Below are 18,491 nucleotides of genomic sequence, written 5' to 3'. Positions count from 1 at the left end.
GACGCACGTACCGGGAGTGATGAACCTCGGGGCAGATCTACTGTCCAGAGGTATACCACTTTATGGACTCTAAATCCAAGGATTGTGAGCCAGCTGTGGGTGCGTTACGGCAGAGCCGCGGTGGATCTGTTCTTTTCGATGCGCGATCTAAATGCACCGTTAGGCGTGGATGCACTCGCGCACGATTGGCCCCCGGGCCTTCTGTACGCGTTCCCACCCCTGGCTCTGATACCCCCAACTCTGGCCAGAGTGAGAGAGCAACGCCACACACTTATCCTGATAGCTCCGCACTGGCCAGCTATGTACTGGCTAGCAGAGATATATCAGCTGCTGTGCGGGCAGCCATGGCAGCTCCCACTACGCAGGGACATACTGTCCCAAGCGGGGGGGGGCGATCTTTCACCCACATCCAGAGCGCTTGGCTCTATGGGCCTGGCCCGTGAGTGGTACAATCTGAATACAGTGTGACATGAAGCTGACCCTGGCAGCTGCCAAGCGAGCCAGTGGCACTCATGCACTATCTGTACAGTTTTCATGCACTCAGTTTGCCCCAGAGCAAACAGAGTGTGGTTGAAGCCCAACCCTGCCTTTATCTTAAGGCGGTTGGTTCAGGTACCACATTTGACATTAAGGCATCCTCCCCGCCACTGTATTCCTCCGGGGAACAGCGGCCGGATTTGCCGTGTCTAGCCCGTGCTGTACGCACGTACAGGGACAGATCAAGGGTGCTTCGTCATAATGACCAAACCCTTGTGTCCTGGGCTAACCCTTATAAGGGCAAGCCTGTTACTAAGCAACGGCTTTCCCACTGGTTTGTGGAAGCAATTGCTTTGGGGCTCATACGAGTCAGAGTTCGCAGGCACCCTCGGGTCCGCGAGCTCTTTCGACTCAGGGTCTGGCTACATCCTGGGCTCTGTCCAGGATGTCTCCCATCCAAGACATTGGTGCAGCGGCGAGCTGGTCCTCGCCGCTCACTTTTGTCCGCCTCTTAACAGGCTGGACGTTCTGCTCCCAGTGTGACTCAAGCAGTGCTGGGCACCTGGTTGAGTCAGAGCTCTACCTGTTAAGTTCTGGTTGGTTTGGTGATTTTCGAGATAAGCTCGTCTGACAATACGGGAGCTACATTATCCCATAGTGAGACATCGAACGGAGTGTTATGAATGAGAACTATAGGTTACTTGCGTAACCCCAGTTCTCAGAGTAACATGAAGTGAGATGTCTCACCAGACGGCCCTCCTTGCTATGGTGAAGCGAGAAGAGGTGCTTATTTTTAATGACGCATGCGTCGTGGCGCAAGCTACTTATAGGGGGTGGATTCCCTGACGCTGATGTCAAGATCACCAGCCAATCAGGATTGGCGTAATGAGATTGATGCTTCTGTTTGCTCCGCGATGAGGCGCATCCCATAGTGAGACATCTCACTTCATGTTACTCTGAGAACTGGGGTTACGTAAGTAACCTATAGTTTCCACAGACGTATTTTCCTTGTTTAACAAAAGGAAAGACACACACACACACACACACACACACACACACACACACACACACACACACACACACACCCACATACACAGACACACAGACACACACACACACACACACACACACACACACACACACACACACACACACACACACACACACACACACACACACACACTACAACTGACCCTTTGTCTGTCTGAGAACAGTGCTATACATTTTTCATGATTCAATCAGGGTTACCTAGAAATTCAAGCAAACAGAGAGCTTAGCCTTCTAGAAACAAAAATAAATGTTTGAAGTAAAAATTGTCAATTTCTATAAAACATCTGACATCTGATGTAAGCAACAGCAAAGTTGGAATGATTTTTTGATTTGTTTTAAACTCGTCAAAATGCAGTGATACGTTTTGATGCAACAAGCTGTTGCCCTCCAAGAAAACAACCCTAAAATAACTTCAGGGCCATCTTTTGTGCCTTCAGGCAATGGATCTTTTTTTATTATATTATTTTTATACAACCCTTACAATTGTTCCACTTTTTGTGAGACTTTGTTGACATTGTTAAAAAAGGAAATACAAATAGGATTGCCTTCAAAAAAACCTTGCTGTTAAGTTGTTGATTTGAAAGAAAAGTGCAAATACCAAAATGTCTGATAATATACTAGCATACTTTACAGAACTAGCACCGTTTCATCTGGTTGCAAATAGTGCAATTATTCAATTCTAAGCTTTCTAGAGAAAAGATGTTCAGCATAAGTGTAGGTTACCTCTCAGACATGTCAGCATATGTTGTGCTCTGCTGTTTGACAGACTGAGGACAGCATTGAGGAGAGGACACGAGGCGGACCTGTGGTTCTGTAGTGGAGCATGTGTTGCTGCTGAGCATTGCCCAAAGGGCTACACACAGTGGAAGGAGGTTCACAGTACAGCTGATGGACTGTAACTACTTTAGAATAAATAATATATAGGAAGTGCTCTGCTGCCAAACTACAGGAAGCAGAGATCCATCATTTTCTGTAAACCACTGTCTTGAATGTTGCAAAAAGAGGTTAAACTGAATTATAGTAATTGTGCTAAGAAAACAGAAATCCTACTTTCCCTGACACCACTGATCTTTGACAGTATTTCAGGATTTGCAATGCTTACTTAGATGTCAAGTGTGACAGAATTGCACAACAGATGTTCACTTACCACGAGTGATGCCATTTAACGATGAACAATGAATACACACAAAATATGATTTTAGACACACATTATGCAATATATAATTTATTCATAATACAATGCAAATTGCTTCAATCATTGATTCTCTGTTGTTTTTTGGTTCACTCCTTTAGTACTATTTTGCCCAAGGAACCGTCTTTTATTCACACATTTTTGAGATACACTTTTGGAGTGTTAAGAAGGCAACACTGACACGCGTTTATATGAAACATATAAGCAGTGTTTTCACAAAGGTCCCTTAATATGCTACTCTAGTTATTCAGAGAATCAAAGCTACAGTAATAGCTTTTTTTGTTTCTGCTGTGTTTATTTACGTCCTCCTAGTGGAATTAATATAGCTACACAGTTTTGCTCCAATTTCCAAGCCAGATTTCGAATGTGCAAAGTGTTAATCTGTCCTAAGAGGTAGTGATTCCATGTGTCAACCCTATTCATGGAGGACTAATTATAAAGTTGGCAGAAAAGACTGACTTCATTTCTTAAGTGCTGACTGTCTGTCTGTGTCACAGAGGGACACGTAGGAAGCTTTAAAACAAACACTTGTTTTGGACTAAAGGAGTATAAAACAAAACCAGCAATGTCTCGAAGTCATCCACATTCCATATCCATATTCAATGTCCCTTGTATATCTCCTACTTATCAGGTTTATTGCATCCATGCTATGCTTCAGAAGCTAATTTTAGATTCCTTAATAACAGATCCAGTCTCTTGTGGCAACGTCTCATTGTGGTTCCATACAAAAGATTATCAAACACTGCAATTACTGAGTTTTTGTTTCTTTTTGGTACAATAATTGTTCCCAAAATGGAAACTTTTGAATATCTAATTTGTTTTAGAACAAGCCATGAATGTGTATGGATTAAGCTTTGAGATAGCGGTTTACATTGCGGTATCCAACATGAATAGTATACATCATTCCATATTGGTCCTCTCGTTTCATTAGAGATTTCATTTCATTTCTGCAGAGGAACTCGCTTTGTTTTTTTTAGCATATCCTCAACCTCGTTCTTTTTCATCTGTGTTTCTTATCATTTCAACATTGCTCTGGCGGTTTCTAATCAAATTGATGAAGCTTAGGCAATGAAATTAATGTTGAATAAAAATGAATATCTCAAGCTTCTACTGTGTTTTACATATGAAAAAATTATACACACTCTTATTCTTAATATATTAGTGGCGAAATAGGACAACATACCAAAAAAAACAATCCAAATTGTCTATTATTATATCAATGGCATTTAAAAAGTATTGTCCTATTTAGTTTGTTGTGTTATTTTCTCGGGATAGGAGGCTGGAAGTCTTGTGAAGCAGATTATTTCTTCAGATAAGACAAATTATGACAAGCTTCTTAAAAAGAGAGAAGTCTTAAAAGTGTGACATAGAGCTGTCAAGCTCTCAAGTCAAAACGAGGTCTTGAGTTAAAATAAAATAAGTATCCATCAACCACAAAGAGGTTTTGAATGAAACGTAGTAACGGTCTGTATTTAAATGCTGTATACAGTAATATAGTATATATTTTAAACCATATACTTCACTGCCACTCCTCACTGCTCCATTCTAGAAATCACTGATGTTTGAATTCAATTTGAGACGGATGGACTGACTGCAGATCCAGAAAAATCGTGAGTATAGCCATCTATCATAACTGCATTGTGTACTCTGCGACACTGCGATTAGAAAGTCTTCCATTGCGGTGATTCATTAGATGCTCGGTAGTGCTCTTTTGATGGCTGCTTGATTGATTGCTTTTCTTCCACAGGGCTGTAACTTGTCTAACTTCCCCAGCATCTGTGTTTGGAAGGAATTGGCTCATAGTGAAAAAAACAAAACAAACATGTGCAACTGTCCCACATTATAAGGCAATTTCTGGTAATAATCGCTCTGGAGAAAAACTCAAAAATAACTAATTTCCTCCGACATAGCACAAATACTGAATCTTAATTGGGACAAACAAAACCACAATAGGCACAGCCGTGTTGAACATTAACCATCAACCTGCATATTTTACATTAAGAGAGGACATAATATGAACATTTAAAAACATTTGGAAACAAGCCTCCAGGAAGAGCAGCGGCCATTGAAGCAAATGCTCGTTGTGGCCGAACGGTGGTACTACTCTTACATTGTTGTTTCGAGATTCAAAGGCTTTATTGTCATTTGCTCAGTAGTTAAAGTGTAGATATCTGATATGGCAATGAACATTGCAACATAGTATATATAGGCTAGGACATAAAGCAATAAGCCAAATAAACAAATACAAATTAAATAAACAATAGTGCAAAAATGAAACAGAGTAGCCATGTGAAGTCATTTGGGCCCAAACAAATGTTTTCCCATTGACTTACAAGGAAATCAATGCATATTTAGTTTAAGCCAAAATATATAACCGAGCACTTTTATATCCCTTATTTAAACTATTAGGTTCTACAAGTTTAAAAAGGTACTAAAATCTAATTCGAAGTTATTATCTCTTCTCCATTCATTTAACTGAGAAGAGAGCAGGAGATCGGAGGCACTTGAGTTAAACCTCAAGTGCACATGCTCTGTGGGCCCAGATACAGGTACTTTTTCAATCTCCAGTCACCTTTGAGCTTCATGCACCACTGAGCAACTCTCACAGGACGGTACTCTGCCTCTTACGCTGTATCCAGTTCTCTTTATACATCCATGCTTGGAACACCATAACACTTTGAGTAAAGTGATTTTTTGCTTTTGGCAGAGTGCAAATAAATATGTATACAACTCCTATGTACTAAGTATGTGGCTAAAGCCAGGTAAGCTTAGTTTAACGCAAGTCCTCAAAACAGAGCAAAACAGCAAGCCTAGTTCTGTACAAATGTTACAAACTATCTCACAAAGAACTGTTAAGCTCCCTGTTCACATGTATGTTGCTTATTTAATCTGTAGAAAAACAAGTTTAAGTATAAGAAGAGAAGTAAGTATGTCACAAGCAGCAGTTGCCAGGCAACCAGTGGACATTCCAAGAAGATACGACGCAAAATTCTGTTTTTTTTTTTAATGTTAATACACTTTATTGGTATGTATATATAGGTGGATTTTGTTGCTTTTGGAATGAGGCTGGCTAGCTGATTTCCTCTGTTTGTGCTAAGCTAATAATCTAGCTGGCTACTGGTGGTAGCTTCATTATAACCATACAAATATAATGCAACAACTAAGCATGTTTCCCAATTCAGTGACATATTTCTTTGATATGCATGCTATGGAAGGACATAATAAAAAGTATAACCCAAGTTTTAGTTTAAGAAGACAGTTTCTGATTAATGTTTTTCTTCCGTTCTAATACCAGAAAGAGAGGTGAGGAGGAAACCCCAAGGAGAGAGATATAATCAATTCAAGTGTATTAAATCGTTCTTACAGTCTTAACGTTATGAAGCAAAGCTAGTTGCTCTGCAAGCTTGACTTCCTCCCCAGATTGCCAATCTACTGAGAGCAAAAGCAACTTAATCCCCTCACAAGTTAATAAATCCACTCTTAAAACAGTGAACACTTTCAGTAAAACCCATAGTTAAATATGACCAAAATGATGTACTGAATTACTTTCTTCCAATTTTCATCCCCTCGATAATAGGCATGATTGATTAGACAAAGAGAGCTTGATTATTATATTGATTAATTTTCTCACTAAATACGATATCTGAATATGAATCACACAATTCGTCGTGGTAATTAAATGAATGGTTTGTTTGATATTTCTTTGCCCCACTCTGTTCTCTTTATATTTGGCCAACATGCCACATATGTTTTATTCTCTTTGTTGCAGTGATCAAAACTACTCAGGGGAAAAAAGGGGAAAGGGAACACAAAAGAACAAAGGCATGAGCTGGTCCAAAAATAAAACAATGTTACTTTGCCGCTCCTTGAACAATTAAGTCTGCATGAGGCTGGAGTTTCCTGTTTGTATGGCTGATATCTGTGCTGGCTAAAAAAAGGGAATGTTTTTACTAAGATTGTTAAGCTACAACAACCTAGTATGAGCCCCCCCCCCCCCCCCCCCCCTCAATCACAAGCCACTAGAGAAATATATTGAAGGCACACTTTCTCGTAACATGGCTGACAAACACAAAGCTGCTGGAACTGCCTTTGGTAGTGGGTAGTGTGTGTGAGTGTAGGTGTGATGAGTGGTGTGTGTGTGTGTGTGTGTGTGTGTGTGTGTGTGTGTGTTGTGTTGTGTTGTGTGTGTGTGTGTGTGTGTGTGTGTGTGTGTGTGTTGTGTGTGTGTGTGTGTGTGTGTGTGTGTGTGTGTGTGAGTGTGGGTGTGTGTGCGTGCGTGTGTGTGTGTCTGTGCTTCTTTACAACTTGTTCCTCTCATGTTCTAAATGTGGGAACTGTTGATATTACATTTGAGCAGAAACACATCACTGACTTTTATTTTACTTTCAAACTGCAGAGCTTGATTGAACATGTAATGAATGATGATGTGTAAGCTTTTAATATTGTTATTTTCAAACTTAGAGTTGGTCTCTATGCCAGCACATATAGTTCAAACCACTTCATCAAAACAATATAAAAATAAAGGTTGTTGCAGTGACATTTTTTAATTGTATTATCAGAAGCAAAACATAGCCTGTGTTGAATTATTTGTGGTGCCTATATGCAGCTAGTGATAGTGATGAAGTGATGACATACTGTGGTGATACAAGATTGTTATACAAGAAGAATAAACTGTTTCTGTGTTCAAAAATATAGATGACCCTGCTCTCACATATTCTAAGGGCATTGCTTTGTGCCATTTCTTTTTTCCATTTATTCTTCACCATGTGAGTCTTTACTTATTTCAATTTATTTAGAGATTGTTTATGATGTTTACACAATGTTGAGGAGACATGAATGAAGGACAGGAGAAAGAAACATGATGCAGCTATTATAAAACACAATGACCAAGTTCTGTTTGTGAAGTGTTTGTCCTATGTTGGGAATGTTCCTATGTTCTGTATGAACCAAGGTTGTAACTCTTTTGTAACAAACATATACTACATATGTCAAACTTCTCAAGTTGTGTGCATATTTGAAGAAAAAGCATTCGTTTGATTTGTACCTGCAGCATTTCTCAATAAAGCTATAGTTATACGTTGGACTTTAAAGTTGGCATCAAGTCAATTTTAACAATGTATTATCGGTGAAATAGTGATTCAAAGAAGCAATTAGCCTTTTTTGCTTCAGCTCAAGTACCAATATGACTTTGAGTGTAGGTGAAATGGAGGAATGTGATTCGAGAACCATGGCAAATGCTGCCGTCCAGCACACTCATCGGTTCAAAATGTATTTCTTTTTGAAGCTGGTCTGACCAGAAATGTCAGTTTAAATTTGGTAAAGGCTCGCCAAAAAAGACTAAATAAAATGACCATCTCCACCTCCTCAATACAAGTGAGCAGTGATCTGCTGTGAGTGAAGCTCAATCGTTGCCACGCACCATACAGGTCTGGGAACAGCGCGAGAGACATTAGCTGACTTATTGGAACAATGCAGCCATCGAGCTCAGTTATAGATCGCAAGCCAATTTCCTAAGACTTTATGTCAAAAGCAACCATTGACTGTCATAATACTTACAGTAGATGCATAATCACATCTGGATGCAATTAGTTTATGGCAGCACGATTGATGATGCCACCATAGAAGTGAGAGGAAGCGCTTAGTTTATAGTTGAATAATGTGTTGTGAAAACATGTTGTTGAAAAGGCTGGGGGCTATTTAGAGCTCTCTGCTAATCTTCTGCATACATTTCATTTACTTAAGTGCAGTGTTGCACAGCTAACGCAAGCAACGGAAGTGGATAAAGCAGTAAATAATCTGTGTGCCACTGCCACCTCTACAATTGTATACATTATGAAATTGTTTTGAATCCTGAGGCTCAATGTGATTCAAAGTGCTTCTTGTATCAAACAATAATCCATTTAACTACGGTCAGCACAGGATATTAAAGATGTTACTGGTCCAAGATGGATGCTTGGTGGAAATGATTCCTGTTTCATAACTTGAATGGAAATGTACATCAAAGCAGATACAAGCCAGTGCCATGTATTTATATCAGTAACAAAACATTGAAAGTGAGGCAAGTTGAGGGTTGTGAAGTTGTAGATAATCCAATGAGGAATCCGAAGATGTATAGTGTTTAAGGTAAAGTGATGTATGTTGCTCATTAAGGGGCAAATTGCAGAAAATACATCATCCAACAAAATCCCAGGCTAACAAATTAGACTCTTTGACTTGTCTCGGTTTGGTGGTGTTTTTGCAAGAGTGCCATCAAAGAGGGACAATGCCTTTAAATCATCTTTCCAATCTTGACACTTTTACAACTCCACATTGATGCCACTGTGACATGTCCTACGAGTTTAAAGAGGAGCCACACTTGTTGCTGTGGCAACCTATATGTAAAAACATATGGTGTTTATTTACAGATGTGGATACAGATGGGTAGGGAACAGTTAAGGTTGTCAAATGTGAGAAAAATAAGGTGTGTGTGAATCCAAGTATGTGCACACCATGTGTGTACGTGCGTAAGGGCTTGCTGCTTTAATAAACTGATGGCAGTATAAATACTAAGCTGAACTTTGATCACATGGGACTTGTTTAGTAAATGGAATAGTATCATTTACATTTGACAACAATGTTGCTTATGATTCAGAGGATACACTTTGAAGTAGGGGTGGGCGATACCACAAAATCTGGATTCGATCCGATACCAAGTATTTCAGGGCCAGTATCGCCGATACCGATATTGATACCGATACTTTTTTTAATGAAAAGCGTCTTATGTACTTTCATATAGGGGAGAGCTGCATGTCATGATTTTTGAGCTGAAATCATCATAAATAGACTAAATCTGAATTCATTTTCATGAATAAAGACAGGACAGTTTTTATAGACAAATACACGTTTTACTTTTGCAAATTTAAAGTGCAAACATGAAAAATAACAATACAAAGTGGCCAAAGTAGCGAACTGTCTTCTTGCACACATCACAGTTCGCTAAGTTTTAATGGCCAGTTGTGAAATTGCTCCACACAACGCTGCTCTTTCTCTCAGCCATCATGCGCGTGTGTGTGTTGCACTCGCGAGTCACTGGCTGCTGCTGTCAGTCAGCTTGATAATCGGCGTTCAGGCAGGGAGCCTCGAGGAGAAGAGGACAGCAGTGGAGAGAGAAGAAAAGAGCATATACTTGTGTTCGTCTGCACATAGTTTTTTGAAGAAATTGACGAGTAGAGGAGACGAGAAAAAAGTATAACAGTATCGATCCTATTGGCTCTAGTATCGATATTTTGAAACGTAACGTAATATCGGAGGTATCGATATTTTGGGATCGATCCGCCCACCCCTACTTTGAAGCTCTGGAAAGATCTGTTCCTTAAAGAAGAATTCAACTACTTAATGGTTCAGGGTGTTCACATTTGGGAGATACTGGATGTCATTTAATGAGTAATTGTTTCTTTAACAGAATCATATTTGGCACATAACTTATTTTTTTCACTATTTGTTTTCGCTTGCACGACTACAAAGGGTACAATTGGTACTACAATTGGGTTGAAAGATGTCTTACCGTCAACATGTGTCAGACAAAACCCTTTTAGTCACAACGTATATTTGTTTCTATACTGTTACTTTCCAATTCACTCTCTAATTTCTTTGTCAATTTTCTATTTCAAGACACAAAAAAAATGTGTCTGCTGGGTTCCTTGAGAGTAAATACAAACACCATAATTAGCTCATTGGAAGAGCTGCGTGCATGCATTCAGGGGATCATTCTGATTTCAAATGGGTTTATCGTCCATGAAATTGCATGGACATGTGTCAATGGCTTATGCTCTGATTGTATTTCCTTGAGCAGAAGCAGGGACAGGCAGAGTTAGAGTCAGAGCAATAGTGGGGTGGGGGGGCTGAGAAAGAGCAGAGTAGATGGGTACATTTGAACACCATTTTTGTCCGCCATGCTATTATGTCCCCATTACACTCCTAATCACATTGGGATAGAGAGAAAGTTGAGAGGCAGGCATGTTGCATTGTTTACAAACCAATTATATGTTCTCTGAGTGCTAGACACACCATTAGCCGTGTGCACAAGATCATACTTATATGAACATTAAAGCAACAATCATTGCTTCCATACATACCAAATAGCCTATACAAATCTGGAATAATAAACTGCACCATCCAAAAATGCTATTGAAAGAGTTTACCATACTTCAACTTACACACATCATAAATGTTTCTTTTATTATATTTATTGTCATCTTCAGAGATTTTTAGGTTTACAGCTACTCCACAGCCACCCTTTCAACTTTTCCCTCAGTGTGGCCAAAGAAGCCATACTTCAGCTAGTGGAGTTGTCCAGCTCCATTCATTTATGGCTCGCCTTTGAGAACCAGCTCTGCTCTGGTCTGATACCAACTGCTCACCACTTCCCCTTCTTTCCTCGGCCGTCTGTACTCAGCTATTTCCCCTGCTCTTTAAAAGTGCACTCTTTCTCTGAAACAGCATCAAGGCCTGACTTAAGCCATAGCTCTCGCTGAAGCTTTCTGCATTTCAAAGTGTTTTGGTTGGGCTGCGATGCAGAGTGGAGAACAACATTCTCCACACAAAGGTGGCGGGATAAATATATTATTCTACCTAAACTCCTGCGAAACATACACATAGTGAACATTAAAACATATACTGTATATATAGTTACACTATACATATTTATTTATTAAGTACAACCTTTAACACAACATTTGCACTTTTTGTTTCATTTAACAGGCTAGCATGATACAGCAATTGTTGCGCTTACAAAACTTTCCTGGGGAATTCAATTAAACCAGAATTTAGAAGTAGTAGACATTGACAATTATTTATTCATGTATTTTTTAGTCAAAGGTCATTCTGAAAATATTCCGAACTGAACCAGATGTCCTGTATTAAATCTTTTTTGAAACAATTACACATACTGCTACACCCCTAAAATACTTAGCAAAACTGCAACTCACAAAAGTAACACCCTTCACACCCTTCACACACACACACACACACACACACACACACACACACACACACACACACACACACACACACACACACACACACACACACTCCTTTCCTACTGTGAATAATTGATTGCCTGTCTATGTCTGACTCTGACATTATGAACAGGTGTACTAAGCAAAAGTGCTTCCTCCCTAATGTGTCTCCTAGAGTTATGTTGGTTCATGACTAAGTGTGTGTGTGTGTGTGTGTGTGTGTGTGTGTGTGTGTGTGTGTGTGTGTGCGTGTGTGTGTGTGTGTGTGTGTGTGTGTGTGTGTGTGTGTGTGTGTGTGTGTGTGTGTCTCAGAATTATAGTTTGATTTTAGTCCATTAGTCACAAAAGATGTGTGATCTGCAGGTAGTAATTACACTCCTTACTCCCATTTAAGAAATGTTTTAGTTTATTTTTTAAATACTTTAAAAAAGACCTTGGAATTTCAATGTCAAGCCATAAAAGAACAAACAATTCCTGTTATCATTTTATGTCATTACAACTTTTCAAACACTTACACAGGTACATTTTAAAATGCTAAACATTGTTCACCAAACGTGGACAACTTTGCAGTCAGATGAAAGTATAGTACTGTGATTCGACTGTTATCTCTCCAAATGATGCAATATATAATAATTGATCAGATCTTCTGCATTAAGGCAACAAATGAAATCATTATCGTGTGTAATAAAGGCCTACATATTTCAGTGACAGCACCAATCCCAGATGGACAAAGCAAACACTAAATTATCTTCTTAATTTGCTTCTACACAGATGAACCTTTGCAATTATCTGCACAACTGTAATCAGAACATTGCAATTACTTTGCTATATGCCATGTCTGTCAGTGGTGTAAACATTGCTTGGCCTCAAACATATTGGTTGTGGAACTGTCAACGTTTTTACAAAATCTAAATAATTAACTGTGATATATAACTGTATAGAAAAGGGCTAACATCAAGTAAGAGCAAATTGAAATGTGAAAATTATATATGTATAATTAGGTATTCAAAACTGGATCTAAGCCACTCTTAAACAAGTTCTCTTAAATAGATTGATGGATCAGCAAACGATCAAAAAACATGGCTATGCAATGTCCTCTTCAAGATAGGGATGTTGGAACGGTCATGTTTGGCATAGTCATTTGAAGGCGGAGATAAACACACTTATATCACTTATAAGACTTGTCCACTCTGGAGAGGATTTTCAAAACTATTCACATGGTTGGAAACACGGGTGAGTGTTGGTAGAAGGCCAACACAGAGATAAGGATATTTGCTCCAACAGTATCTGCAATGACTGTGGACTAAATGCCTCATTAAATGTCGTCGCTGTAACAAGCCACAGAATACGACAAGCTACTAGCATTACAACGGTCTGTCAACAGGGTCAAAAACACATCAAAACAGCCAAATTGGAGAGTATTTCCACTTTGCACAATCATGTTTATGCCTCCCTGGTTTATTGGCAACATGCTGTGTTTAGTAATGAGAAACAGTGGGAAAAGAACGTTGAATTGCGTAAAACATCATGAAGTGGATACGATTGTGAATACAGTCTGTGCACAACGTCTGCTACTTAGTATAAAGTGTCTGACCCCAACCTTTGTAGGAAACCTAGGAAACCTTCAGTGCATTAATTTGCTTATAGGTGCAATGGGGAAATAACATGAAATCTAATTGAATACTAGAGTGCTTCTTTATATCCACACATATATAGCCCTCCAGTGTAAGCTTGCAAGGACTCAGATTCGGGCAATTTAATATTATAGTGCCTTTATAATGATTAATAATTTCCCATCAATTTGACAATAAAGTGAAGCCTAGTTTGAAAATGCTACAGCCGATTAGAATAGCCATCAACCTTACCATAGCAAATTAAAGGAAACGGGTAAATACTGAATCACAGGTAGAAATTGGTCTCAAAGCGAGCTAGAAAACTGCATTGATGATAAAATGATGGATATTGATAGTGAGGGGTAGAAAAGATAGATGGAGAAGAGGTGGTAAGAATAGTTGTAGAACAGGCCTAAAGAAGAAAGATAACAGGAAGCACAGTGATGTAGAAAAGTAAGCGACATAGAGAGCAATTCAACACAGGAGGAGGTATAGAAGAGACACTGTGAGATCCAGTAAACATGGAGGGGAAGACAGCAAAAAGAGAGGGAGGACAAGGGGAAAGAGAAAGACAGACAGTGGGAGATAGCAAGAAAAAGAGAGGAGTGATTCGGTCTGACACGAGCTAACCCTCTGGATCCAATCCCACACGCAGAGTGTTCTTCTTTGATCCTGAACACTTTGAACATCCTGTCAGCCTTGTGCTTTTCCACCAATGAAGAAGAACCAAAGGAAAAAGAAAATAAATAAAGAACTCTGGGAGATGAGTTGCGTGTATAAGCCACTCCACCAACACTCCTCCTTTTACCTTCTTTCTACATGTTTTGATTTTCTGCACATGACGTAAGGAAGGGAAGATGCGAGGAAAGAGACGCTGGGGTGAAGTAAGAACAAGATGGAGAGTGTATGCATCATTGTATGACATAAAACGAATAAACATATTTTTCTCCCACAAAACTGAGGCATGATGGAGAACAAGGTTCCCATTCAGCATCCCTGTTGAACTGCACCTCTCTCTCTCTCTCTCTCTCTCTCTCTCTCTCTCTCTCTCTCTCTCTCTCTCTCTCTCTCTCTCTCTCTCTCTCTTTTATCTATCTTCTCAATGTTATCGTTTCTTTTAGCAACAAAAGAAGTGTGTCTTTAAAGAGAGGCAACAATAAGGCGCTGGTGATTACACGACTGCTAGAAGCCACAACGGCATAATCGCTGCCTGCCAGACGTTCCTCCGCCTGCAGTGCGTTAAAACACGGACAGACACACAGATGCTCTCGTGCAGAAAAACATATAATTATGAACCTGAACACACAAGGCTCTTTTCACTCGTCATTGGGCAATATGTGGTCGCAGGGAAGGACGCTCTGTCCTGTTGCCGCTGCCTCCAACATGACAGAGAGGAACACACAGCATTCAGCTATTGTAAAGCAGACAATTCAAAATGCTAATGGAAAAGGTATTGTCTGAAAGAGGACTGTGGCGAAGTTGTGTAGAGAGTGACTGATAATAAACTTCCAGATAATAAGAGCTAATTAGAAAATGCTTGGCCTTGACTGTTTTGTCGAACACATTAGGCTGTGTGTATCAGTGTCATTTTAGACAGTTTCTAAATCATCAACACCATGCTTTGTATTTAGAACATGGTATATGGGAGAGGACTGATTAATGCAACCGTTGCAATATAAATATTTGCAGGAGAACAAGGTCGCTGTTCTTATCGAATATCACGTTACGTGTCCTACGGGATTAGTCCATTGCACACCGACTCAGAAGCCTGCCAGTCTAATTATATTACACAGGCATACATACGGTTTGATGTATATATAATAGCAAATACACTGCAGGAAAGATCGTGGACAAATTACAGTGAAGGTGTGTGTTTGCATGTGTGGAGAGGAGATGTGGAGGTGGCACAAACCAACTTGCCAGCTGCAAGCATGTCCTTTGGGAAATCCTCATTCTGCAGTTTACAAAGAAGTCTTTGTGTTTTGTCGTAGAGGTCACACACTATCAAATACACATTACAACAAGCTACCATAGACAGTTAAAGATAATAAGACAGTTATTTCTCCTTTAGCAGCGCTGTCACCAGTGGAAATATGTCTGACAATGGAAGTGTGTGTTTGTGGATACTTGCGCGTGTCAGTAACTGAGCTACCCAGAATGTCTTTGGAGACTGCAGTGTAAAGTGTTCAGATACAGGCACACAAAGCAGCAGTATGCAGGGAACGCATGTAAAGCACATTCTCTTTGTTTTTTCACAAAGACACTGAGTGAACGCAGACGCAAGATTAATGTCCACAGTTGTTTCACCAACATATAGCCAAAATACAGACATCTGTCTCTTCACTGCAGCTGGAGAGCGTAATGGACACTGTGAGAACTATCCTTTTCTTAAATCAGCAAATTACCACAGAGCGGAAATACAGGAGAATGCATTGTACACAAGAAAGCTTTTTTACCCAGGTTGTAATCAAGTGTGTTTACAGCTTTTAACAGCCAGTGTAAGCATTGGCCCCTGTGCAAAATGTATAGTAAACCTGATTATGTAACTATTATAAAGAGCATGCTGACAGATGTGAAATATTTAATTCAAGTAGCGATATTGAATGATTCCTGTGAACTCCACATTCCTCAAATTAGAGATGGACCACACTCAGCAGACCGGAGGTCTTCACGCTGCTGCAGGGATTTAATCAACCAGACAGCCTTTGGGCAATAATGGATAACTGATAACTGGACAGTCCATCTTAATAATGTTATGTCATGTCAATTGTATCTTAACATCATATCTAGCCCAGTCTCTTTTCGAGGGCGTCTACCGACCTTTTGCAACAAATCTTAGCGCATTATACTAACGCACAAGGCACCCTTCATTAAGTATCTGTATAAAACGTACCAGGCTTTCAAATAACTTCAAAAATCTTTCAAACAATCAAGGGCTGTTTGTGACTCATGAAAAACCAAAAGGCAAGAGTTACGTTTTGTCTTATTTTACTTTTGTTTTCAGAAGTCTGTTTGCTGTCTGGGGTGCAGACTTGAGTGTTTATATAGTTACAGTTTGCATTCTCATTAGTTGTGCCCTGGACCCATTTTAGCACCAACTATGTCACATATAATTACACAACAGCTGCAGGTGAGAAATATCTGCTTGCCAGCAACACGTTAGCTCGGTTATTGCTGAAAGTTCACTGTTGTTTGTCAGAGCACAGTCATAGGGCCCAGTTTGTACAGGTACACCATTTTGACGTGAGAAATACTGTGATATATTATGCAGTAACGGGTCATTGTAGCTAAAACATAGACAAGTAAAGTCGTTGTTTTTTTTGCTACAATGTTGGATTATATTATGCATTATTGTAAGGATCTTTGAGCTGAATTCAATGCTGTACAATATTTATTCTGGTTTGTATGTTTAAGATGGCAGCTGCTGTTACAGAACTTTTCGTCATCCTCTAACTCAGCAGTCTGCCAAAAAAGGATGCATTGCTTTTCACAGCTCAAAAGTTTCAATGACGCAAACGGCATACCGTCCTTCTTATTGTTTCTTTCATTTCCAATGACAGATACAGCAAAACAGAAACTGGCTAACTTTGTGCAACCTGGTCCAAATTATCCAAGGATAATTTGATCGTCAAAGGCAATGAAATGATGGTTTATTTTCTCATTTGGCTGCGACATGGCCTCTCTGGTGAATTGAGTATGCACAGAATGTTGTGGAACGAGCGACTGCTAACATCAATCATTATTTGGCCTTGTTGGAAAGCTCTGGCCCATCCATATGCTGGTGTGTCCATGGCCACTGTCTCCCAGCGGAGAGGATTTGGCTTTCTGTTCTCCGCAGATGTTCTCTGCTTGTGTTTGCTGCGCCTGCTGATTGTATTACACCAAGTGTCTGTCTCTGTGTGCGAGTGTACATCTTTCTGAGATAGAGATAGGCAAACAGCGACACAGTAGTGAGAGAGACTATATTTGTCTATGACATACACACACATACATTTTCTGCATTAGAAGCCCATCTGTTGAGCTGTGTGCCACCAATAGATCTGTGAGGCCTTGTTTAACACATTGCCTGTGGTGTGAGACAAAGACAAACTACATAACTGCTGTGTTAAGCCGCTTCAGTCATTTCATCACTGCTGTGATCAAGGTCTTAAGAAGGATCACCTTTAATACTGCACAAAAAGTGCCCAGATGACTCGCTGGAATGCTGTGATTTGAATCACAAGCTAACTAATGGTTTCAATATGGTGTATTTTGCTTTGACGGTCACTGAAGGGACGCCGCTAACTAGCTTCAAAGTGACAAAGCAATGTTGTTGTCCAGGAGCCACTATCAGAAGGCTGTATTGTACTTTTTTTGCTGTCATTATACTATGTGTCACTCAAATGGAAAATGCAAATATTTGCAGGATTTAGCTTCACGAGAACAAGGATTTGTTCAAGCATTTTACTACTAAACAAAAGTGTAGGTGTTGGACTGTTTATTGAATAATGCGAATAAGTGCTCAGGATTTTCCATGATTTCTGATAATGTTAGTTAAAATTGACAACCTGCTGGATATATGAGACACTAAAGCCTACCATGTTGACTATATATCGCTAAAAGTTTATGATGTAATATTAAAATAAGTGACACAATCTCAATTTGAAACTGCATGTTATATGCAGATTACAGTTGTGAAACTTTTCTAAAAAACGTTACATGAGGAAACGATAACAGTGTACTTTGTGAAAAGGATTCTGGGGAGAATGTATAACAAACATAACGGAGGTTCCTGTGGAGGCCTCAGTAGGGTCACTCAGCTGTATACATGCTCCAGCATTTGTAAAGCTAGTCCATCTTTCCTTGAGGAACCACATAGTAGCAATCAGTTCCTTCCTGCTCCTGGGAGTGGGCCTCACCGCTGGACTTCACACTTTAATATGCTAGCCAGCTATAGTTCCTCAAACAAATAACTAATGTTGGATGGATATTTGTCATTTTCGCTCTGATTTGCAAGGAAGAAAGACAAAAGAAGGCGCAGGAAGAGGCAAGAGGGAAGAGGGAAAAGGGTCCAGGAGAAGATGAAAGAGAAAGAGCCTGAAAAGAAAAACAACAGTGCACAAAGGAACACAAGCACGGAGCTCTGTCCTCCAGGCAGCAAAGAGAAAGTGCAGAGGGAGGTAA

This window comes from Gymnodraco acuticeps, unplaced genomic scaffold (assembly GCF_902827175.1).
Source record: "Gymnodraco acuticeps unplaced genomic scaffold, fGymAcu1.1, whole genome shotgun sequence".
NCBI lineage: Eukaryota > Metazoa > Chordata > Actinopteri > Perciformes > Bathydraconidae > Gymnodraco > Gymnodraco acuticeps.
This window is presented reverse-complemented; position numbering follows the sequence as displayed.